Source organism: Sceloporus undulatus, chromosome 4 (assembly GCF_019175285.1).
Source record: "Sceloporus undulatus isolate JIND9_A2432 ecotype Alabama chromosome 4, SceUnd_v1.1, whole genome shotgun sequence".
Classification (NCBI taxonomy): Eukaryota; Metazoa; Chordata; class Lepidosauria; order Squamata; family Phrynosomatidae; genus Sceloporus; species Sceloporus undulatus.
This window is the reverse complement of record NC_056525.1, coordinates 269,786-278,973: the sequence shown is the minus strand read 5'-3', so window position 1 is coordinate 278,973 and position 9,188 is coordinate 269,786. Positions and strand designations below refer to the sequence as shown.

The following is a 9,188-nucleotide window of genomic DNA, read 5'->3' as shown; positions in this document are numbered from 1 at the left end:
AATGTGGGGTAGACAAGGCAACTGTTTGAGGATTTGGAATGACTGACCAACCGAACCCAAGGTGTCAGCCATGCCCTCCTTTCATCCTGGAGAAAGTGACCAGTGGGGTGGCCAGTGGGGCTCTGTCCTGTGGCCGGGCTAGTCAACATCTTTCAATGACTGGATGACAGAATTGGGAGCATACTTATAAATTTGCAGATGACACCAAATGGGGGAATAGCTAAACTCCAGAGGACGGATCAAGATTCAAATGACCTAATAGACTAGAAAGCTGGCCAAAGCAACAGAGTGAAATTCAAACGGAGAATGTAAGGTTTGCACTTAGGCGAAATGAAATGCCACGATATAGGATTTGGGGGCATCTGCTGATGAAATACATGCAAAGGGATCGGGGGGGGTGGGAGTCTTCCAAACAGGGCACAGAAGTAGGGTCGTTCGCTTGGCCAATCGCATTCGCGTTATATAGCATTGGGTTCCACCTGTGAGCTCTGAATACGATTGACAATGCCATTAACTTGAATGCACTTTGGCCAATGCGTATTCCGGGCGGGTTCCGAACTGAAGGCACCGGCTCTCCGTTTTCCGAGTCGAAAAATTAGGGGATCGCTGGATTCGCAGATGTGCCAATGCGAAACTTGCTGTTTTGGTGCTGTTACATCCAATCGCTGGTTCTCCTGAAACCACCGCTTACAAATCTCCTTGATGCTGGCGCGGGAATTGTCCCCTTCTCCGTCCGGGGCCTCTGTTCCCGCTTTAGCACAACCGCTGGGCTTGGAGCGTTATTTCCACTGACGACTAAGAAAGCAGAAACTTTGTGTGTCCGGGAGGGGGTAATGAATATGTATGTGTGTGGTATTATATGTACATCACACCACACACCACACACAAAGTGCGTGTGCAAGCAGATGCAGCTCATTACACTTTCGGCTCTCCCAGTTTTTTCCTTTGTTGTGTTATATGTTATATATAGTAAATAGGTTAGTATGTGGTATGTGTATACACACACCACAGCAGCTGTTGTGTGTACCATATAAATATTGTTCACACTTTGCAGTACCACTATGTGGTGTGGTGTGTGTATTGTGTGTTGTGTTTTAGTATATATATATTATTGTGTGTTGTGGTGTTGTGTGTGTGTGTTTTGTGTGGGGGTGCGTTACATATATATGTAACATGTATGTATGTTGTGTGTGCATTACATATATTTGTATATAGCATTATGTATGTATTTATGTGTGTGCATATATATACGACACCCACATACATTACAGATGGTGCGTACCCCTTTTGTAAGTGTAAGAGCAATTTACGCCTAACATGAGCTCATTCTTCACCCCAGAAGTTAAAAAGGTTGCCCCATTGGAGCCCGCAGAGCATTGCAAGCTGCCAATTGTAGTGTGCTGGGTGGTGGATCCAATCTGCACTGGCCTCGCTTTGCTGATACGCATATCGCCCATTCGCAAACCTCGGTTCGAAACAACTTGCATATGAGGCGATACGAATCGGCAAGCGTTTCAGGAGCGCGGGTGGGGAATGACGATGCGATATGATGGGATATGCATGGCCATGCGAAGTGACCTACTTTCTGTGCCCGGTGTGAAAAGGTCCGAAGTAGACCACAGTTGAATAGTCAAGATTGCGTCGGCAGGCTAAGAGGCAATGCGATCAGGCTGCATCATAGAAGTCTAGTTCTAGATGGAGGGAAGTCATAGTTGCCCCTCTATTCGGCTCTGGTCAGCCCCACCTGAATAATATTGTTTCCGTTCTGGGCCCCAATTCAGAAGGATGAAAACTGAGCCCGTGCGGCCAGGAGGGCGGAAATGGTGGTCTGGGAACATGGGCCCATGAGGAACGACTCAGGGAGATGCTGGGGGGCTGTTTAGCCTGAGAAGAAAGTGAAGGGGGATTGATGAGAGAGGCCTTGGGAAGACTTGAAGGGAGGCCATTTGGAGGGAGGGAGCAAGCTTCTTTTCTGCTGCCCCAGAGAGTAGGACCGAAAAGCGATTCCCTTGCCCCTTGGTGAAGAGAGCCATCCGGCGGGTGTTCTTCCTTGGGAGGCTGGATGGCCCGCGCTCCGTCTCTCGGCTTGGGACTGATCAGGGGGGCCCTTCTTCTTCGTCGGGCGGTAAGAGAGGAAGAAGAAGCGGGGAGGCTCCCTCCCGCTGAGCCTCTCTCTCTCCTGGCTCCTCCTGCCCGCCTTCCCTGGAGGAGGCCCCCTGGGAGCGGCGGGAGGAAAGCAAAGGCAGCTGCATTGCTCCGAGGAGAAACTGAAACTCCTCGGGGAGCACAGGACAGGGAGGCCGCCCGGGAGCCAAGGAGGGCCGCCACCGCCTCCGCGCCTGGCCCAGCATGTGGAGCCAAGGCCCGGGGCCAGGGGGCTTCGGTGGCTCTGGTGAGGGTCTTCCAGGCTTCTTGGCAGCACTGCCCTTGGCCCTCCCTCTCGGGGGAAGGCAGCAGGAGGGCCGGCGGACGGAGCTCGGGGGAGCCGCTGCCTTCGACCAAGCCGCTTCCGGCAGGAGCCTCCTTGCTGGGGGAAAGGCCCCCTCCGAGCAAGGCGGGCCCGGGCGGCGGCGTGCGGGGGGCGAGGGCCGAGGCTTCCGGGGAAGCCAGGAGAGGCAGCCAGGGGCCATGGCCGGGGAGGGCTTCCCTTGGCCACAGGGCCCTCATCCTGCCCTTTGGCTTTTGCAGAGCAGCGCCAGGGTTTGCCCGGCAAGGAGGGGCCCCCGGTTGCCCCCTCGCAGCCAGATGGGAAGGTGATCGGGCCCCCTGAGCCCCACGGAACCTGCAAAGAGAGCAAGTGGCATGGCCCCAGCGGAAGAGGCGCCCATCTCCACGGGGGCTGTAGGCATGGCTCCCACAGCACCAGAGGATGGGGCCCTTTCCTAGGGAGCGCCTCCAGAGGAGCCCGGAGTGGCCATCACCCTGGCGTCCAGCCCGGGCCGAGGAGGCACTCTCCCAAAGCCCTGCGGCCGCACTGCCTACGTGCTCGCCAGGCCCGCCGCGGGCTGTCTCCTCCCGCACTGACCGGCACAGCATCCAGCGGTCCTGGGCGCTGGTGAAGGATTCGGCCTTCCTCCGGCATCTCCTCCCACAGTACGTGGGGGAGGCGGACCGAGACCGTCCCGGCCGGGGGCACGTACCCCCAGCACTTGCCGAATCGTGGCCCTATTCAGGAGCTGGCCGGCGTCTTCCCGGCCAGCTCCATCCAGTCGTGGCATGTGTTCCCTCCTGCCATCCTCCGTCAATGCCTGTCGGGCCTCGGGTGGACTTGCGAGGCCGAGCGGGAACTGGAGCGGGTCCAAGCCTTGTCCAGCACCGAAGAAGCCGGCGGGAGGGCACCTGCGGGTGACAGCCAGACCGGTTGGGGGGGGGCAAGGGGGAGGAGGGGGACTACCGGGCCAGGGTCCATGTCCCCACCTACCAGAGTGCACCAGGAGGGAGAGGCCTTCCTGCGGCCCAACACCCTCGCCCATCCCTACGAGGCCCCGGGGTCTACGGGACCCACTTCCGGCGCCTGCGGGAGGATTTTCCGCCAATGCGGGAAGGGATCGTCCGAGCCCTCCGTGCGCATAGCAGCAGGCTTGAGGCATGAGGAGAGTTGACGACAGCCGGGTCTACTTCAATGCGCGAATCCTGGCCCCCACTGCTCCGCACCGCATTTAGTAAAGGTGCAGTTCGCACAAAGCCGTTGCGGGCTGTCCGGTGGGAGAACGCCAAGCGGCTCCTCTACGGCTCCCTCATCTGCTCTCCAGGGTTTTTGAGACTCCTTCGCCACCGTCGGACCGGTAGGGGGCTGCTGTAGGGCCTGTCCACCTGCTCTTTATGAGCGCTAGCCGGCCTCTGCTGGCCGAGGCCTGCCTCGACTCCTGTCCTCATGGTGGAGAGCACCTACTTCGGGCCTACCGGCATGTTCTGCAAGGCTACAGGACTGGCGAGAAGAGGAGTCCCATTCCAGAGGTACATGTCCGCGGGAGTTGAAGTGGCCGCCCCGGCTACTCAGAGGTCCGCAGCACCTACGACCTCGCTGCCTGTTGGGAAGCAGACGACCAGAGGAAGAGGAGGGAGCACAAGAAGGCTAGATCCTGCGGTCAACATCCTGAACCCGCAGCAGTGCCAGCAGGAGGCCCTGGGCCGTGACAGTCCAGAAGAAGCCCTATGCCTGGCCTCACCAAGGATGGTCCATGCATCCGGGCCCCCGGGACAGGTGAGGTGGGCAAGGCTCTTCTCTGTGCCTTGGGGCATGTGGTTGAATGCCGGCTGCAGCTTCACAGCCACAAAGATTTGTTGAGTTTTTCGATCCAGGAGGACTCCAGGGTCCGTCAGCCTTGCATCCGTCAAGGTTGCTAATAGTACCCAGCTTGTTTGGCAATTGGCTTACAGATTACCCACGTTTAGGGAGTGGCTGAGTCACTGGTAAGCAGTGCAGAATGAATAATCTTCCTATTTCTCTGGGCCCCTAGCATGGGTTGGGGGGGGTCCGGCTGCTTGCATCGTGACCCCTGAGGAGAGCTCCAGATAGAGGGAGGGCAGCTGCCCCGGGATCTTTTGCTGGATCTGTGGGCCGAGGCAGGTTGGGTTTTTTCTTCGCTCCCCCTTAAAACATGCCAGGGTAGGGTGTGCATGCTAGAGACAGTTGTGGGTGGGTGCATGATGGTCCCTTGTCCTTGGCGGGGAAGACCTACGGCGGGCTGAAGATGTGGCAGCCTTGGGACAACAACACGGCTGGGGATGTCGCCCAGTCTTGGCGGCTGCTACCCAACCATGCGCTGGACCGTTCGGAGGTGCCCAAATGCACCACTCTGCATTAGTGCCCCCCTTCCCTCCTTTGCCCATGCAAATGGGCCAGTGACCGCCTGCCTCCGGTGCCCTTTCACGGCCCTCCTTTTCCGCCCCAGGATCCTGGCGTCCAGAAGAAGGGATCGTCCGCGTGGGCGGCAGGAGCACAGTGAGGAGCCTGGGAAGCAGTTCACGCTGTGGGGGGGGGAACTCCGGAGCCAGGGCCAGTTTCGGAAGGAGCGCCCCCACGGCGCACGGCCCATTCAGCGTAGTGGGAGGGGTGGGCGAGGGGGCCGACAGTGAATCATGGACTAGATTATCTGGCTCTCTGGACCGCGTAGTGGGGGGGTGGAATTTCCTTTGCGTCAGTGGGAGCAGCCGGGTGGGACCTGAATCAGAACACCACCTGACTGGCCAAGGCTCTGGCAATCATCGTTGGGCCCGCAACTCCTGGTGCCAGCCCCGGGAGCTCAGCCTGCCCTCCTCTTCCTGGGGCAGTTGTCCAGCCGATGCGGAGGCCAGACCAGTGACCAGGAATCGGCTTTGAGTGTTGGCCTAAATGGATTCTTCATGAACGCCACGCGAACTGCTACGTGACGCCATGGGAAAGCTGGCGGGGGGCTGGGTAAGGAAGACCTCTAAATGAGTGGTGGGGGGCTTAGTGGCTTATCATTGATGCACGAGTGACATCACTAGCGGGGTTGGAGGTACAGTGACACCCTAAAATGGGGGGGGGGGGTGCACCATGCTGCTCAACATCTGTATTTGCCAGAATCAGGCTGTGGCAGTCACTGTTTTCTTTACGGCTTAAAGAGATGGTGGAGTGAGCTCCGGAGGAGAAAGGAGGAGCCACCCCCCATATTTTTAAATTTTAACCATTTTAATTTAAGGTTGAATTTTCTTTAAAAATGTTTAATTCTGTTTGATTTTCTTTTTGAAAATCACATTTTAACCAAACCTTTCGGTGTACGGTATACTACATCTAGGTTGTTGTATGATATTGTATTGAAGATATACTTTTAATTTTGCTCTGTGCAATGTCACGTTGCTATTTAGTGCTATGGGAGTACTTTCGAGTGGCATTCAGTGTCAAAAAACTTCCTAAGGATTCTGTATGGGGGGAAATGGGAGGAGGTCATGGAGGGTGGGCACCATTTGTGCCGCAGGGGTGAGCCCCAACCCTTGGACGCCACTGGGGGGGGGGGCAGATGTAGAGGAAGCTGCCCTACACTCACTGTGGCGGGGCTCAGCCCAACCCCAAAATACCCAAAGGAAGAACAGTGGGGCTGAAGGTGGGTGAGGCACCACTCCCCCAGACCACTGCCAGTGCCGTTTTCATGTGAGTAGAGGTCACAGAGGGGTGGTGTGCACAGAGGGCCGCCACAGACCTCCAACAGGGCAAGGGGTGGACTGCCCGTTCCTGTGGGTGTCTTTCTGAATCTCTCAACTCCTTTGTGCTGACCAAGAGGATGGGGCCTACCTCTGCCCCCTCTTGCTGCATGAATGTCCTTCCTTGCTTCAGTATAGGACTGGTTATCCCAAGGGCTCCCTTATCTGGGAGTGGCTGGGCCTAGGCGCCACACTTTGGCCCGCAGCGGCACCAGACCCAGAGGGGCTGAGCCGCCAGTTGTGCCCTTCCCTCCCTCCCAGAGGAGTTGGCCGTCCTCCCCCCTGCCTGGGGGGAGGAGCCCTGTCCTGCATGGCACAGGCTGCCCAGGGTGCGGGAAGGAACCCGCAGGGGTCCCAGCGTGCCCCATGGCCCTGCCCAGGCCACTGGCTCTGGTCCTGAGGGGACCAAAGGGAAGAAGACCCAGAGGGAGAACTGTTGCCCATCCCAGAAGAGCGGCACGAGCCAGGAAGAGGCGCCTGGTAGACATGACCAGCGCCAGAGGCGGCCGCGCCCCAAGGGAAGTGGCTGAGCTGGAGAACCTCTTCTGTCCGGAGGGGAAGGGGGAGGGGAGGACGAAGCAGACAAGCAGAGGAGGCAGGAGGCGTGTGGCATGGTAACTGCGCCTTTACTCAAATAGTTAGGGAGGGATGGGAGCAGGATCTTCACCTCCTCCTCCCACTCCGGGCGGGGCTCTTCCACTCAGATCCAGGCCGGCCAGAAAAAGAAATTAAAACTGCGGGTGAAAGCCGGCTGAAGAAGCAGGACGGATGACCGAGGCGGAGGCAGAGGCTGTCCAGGACATCTGGAGCCTGGACTGGGGGTCTCGCTGGCGCCTCTACAGTAGCTTCTGCTCCTAGGTGGGGTGGGGTGGGGGTGATGTCCCTTGCTGGCATTAGCGCCGTCCTCTGCTGCTGCTCCTTCCAGGCACTGTGTGCACAAACACCAGACAGAGATCCGACGCAAAATTTGAGGCACGAGGAAGTTACCAGGTGCGGCAGACCGGCTGGCTGAACTGCGTCTCCAGGAGACCTCTTCTTGAAAGAGGCAACAGACGTGGGGATGACACCACAGTAAGGAGAGCAGGAGGGTACAGATTAAGTGTCCCGCGTCCGGAGTGCTACCTTGTTGGCGCAAGAGAGCCTATTCTCTAGTCTCTCTTTCCTCCAGGAGCAGCCAGGTACCTGAGGGTCTGCAGGGTTGGGTCCACGCGTTGTGGTGTGGAGGAGGCGGCCGAAGTCCTTGAGGCCCGACACCATCACCACCCTGACAGCAGCTGCCGCACTCTCTCATCGGAGACCACCAGAGGTAGGGCTGCCGGGGCCCATTGTCCTTCTGTGGGACCTTTTGGCGGGCTGGGGATTTCCCCAGGCCCTCAGATACGTCCTTCCTTTTGCAGAGCGCCCCAGTGCCAAGTCTAGGACCGGGCAAGACGTCACCTAGAGGTTCCCTCTGCGAGTGCTTGGTTAGGCGGCTCCCATTCGTCCGACTCAATTTCAGGTGAGGATCCTTGGGGCCTCTGGGGTCAGGTGCATTTGAGGGATGTCTTTCTCTGATAAGCAACCTGTTGTGCAGACCTATGCGTGGTGCCCCCTGCCTTGGCAACAGGACTCCGGTTGGCTCTACTTCATGGCTAGGCCGGCTCCGGTGCTGCTGCTCACCTCTGTGTTGAGGCTGCCACTGGGACCTGAAGAGGCAGTCAGGTGTGGGAGACCTCCTGAGAAAGAAGGAGATCCTCTCCTCCTCCTGGTGTATCCAAGTCAGCAGCACCCAGGGCTTGGGAATGGCTTATGTATTGCAATCCCCACCACCAAAGTTGGGCTTCATTACAGGTCTGTTGCCCCCCGCTGTGTGTAAACCTGCCTGGTTTTGCGCTCGCATGCGGCCAGAGATTGCCCGGCTTCCTCACACCCCACTCGCCGGACCTGGAACCACCTCTGTACTCCATAGGAAACTAAGGTGAGCCTCTCTGAGGCATCGTTTCGTCCCCAAATAAAAGGATGATTTGCTCCTAAATTGGGGCTGGGCTCAGTACTCGCGGTCTCCCGCTCTCTTTTTTGGGGTGGTATGGTCTGGGGCAAGTGGACAATGCTGCTGGTCTGGGGGCGTTGCCCTGACCCTGAAGAAAATGCGCTAGACAGAGACCCTTTCTCTGCCTTGCCCCATGGCACTTTGCCCTCTCCAGGGCGTTTGGCACCTTTTCTTTGTGGAGCCAACGTCCCAGAGCAGAGTCCAGAAGGAAGGAGCCAAAACCCCCAGCCCACTTTCTGGTGGCCCTCTGCAAGGTACCTGCTGGGTCCGGGCTACCTGCCCTCGCGATCCATTCTCACCACTTCACTGGGCACCTGTCTGCCTGCGCAGGCTCCTGCCGCCAAGACCTTTGATGGTGAAGGTCCTGTGGGGGACAAGTAGCCAGGCGAGGAGGAATGAAACTCGTCCTCCTATCCTGGTGCGGAGCAACCGGGGGGACGGTGGGCTTCTGCAGGGCTCCAACCGCATTGTGTGGCCCTCTCCCGGGCCAGTAAGGGCCCTTTCTGCATTGCACCTGGGCATTCTGAGGAGGTGTCCCCTCGTGGAGCAAGAACCTCCACGTGCGCGAGAGGGCAGCCGGCCATGCCCTGGTGCTCTCCTGCCGAACCTCCTGAGAACAGCGGTGCCCGGGCCCGACTTGATGAGGTTCGCTGAGGGGGGGCTGGGCAGCCGCCCTGTGGCGCTGAACTGCGGCTGGGGGTCTTGCACCGGGCAGGCCACCCTACACCCCGTGCCCAGGATTTCCAGTGCATGAAGCCCTGCAGAAGGTGCTTTGGCCAGAGGGGCACCGCTGCCGGAGAGGTGCTTCCAGCCTTGTGGAAGTGCAAGGTGAGGTACCAAGACCCTGCCCCAATGTGGCCACCAGCAGCAGGTGCCCTGCACACCCCTTGCAGAAAAATTCTGCTGTCAGGAGCATGCGGGCGTGTTCCTGAGGTGCGGACACAAGTGCAAGTCACTGTGGCCAGGAGTGTCACGCCGCTGCCCAGAGATGGTC

The 9,188-nt window shown here is 58.6% G+C and overlaps 1 pseudogene; it reads left to right on the top strand.

Annotated features, from left to right (window-relative positions):
- Positions 1-2,869: 2,869 nt before the first annotated feature.
- Positions 2,870-8,948, top strand: LOC121928067 (annotated as a pseudogene).
- Positions 8,949-9,188: the final 240 nt, after the last annotated feature.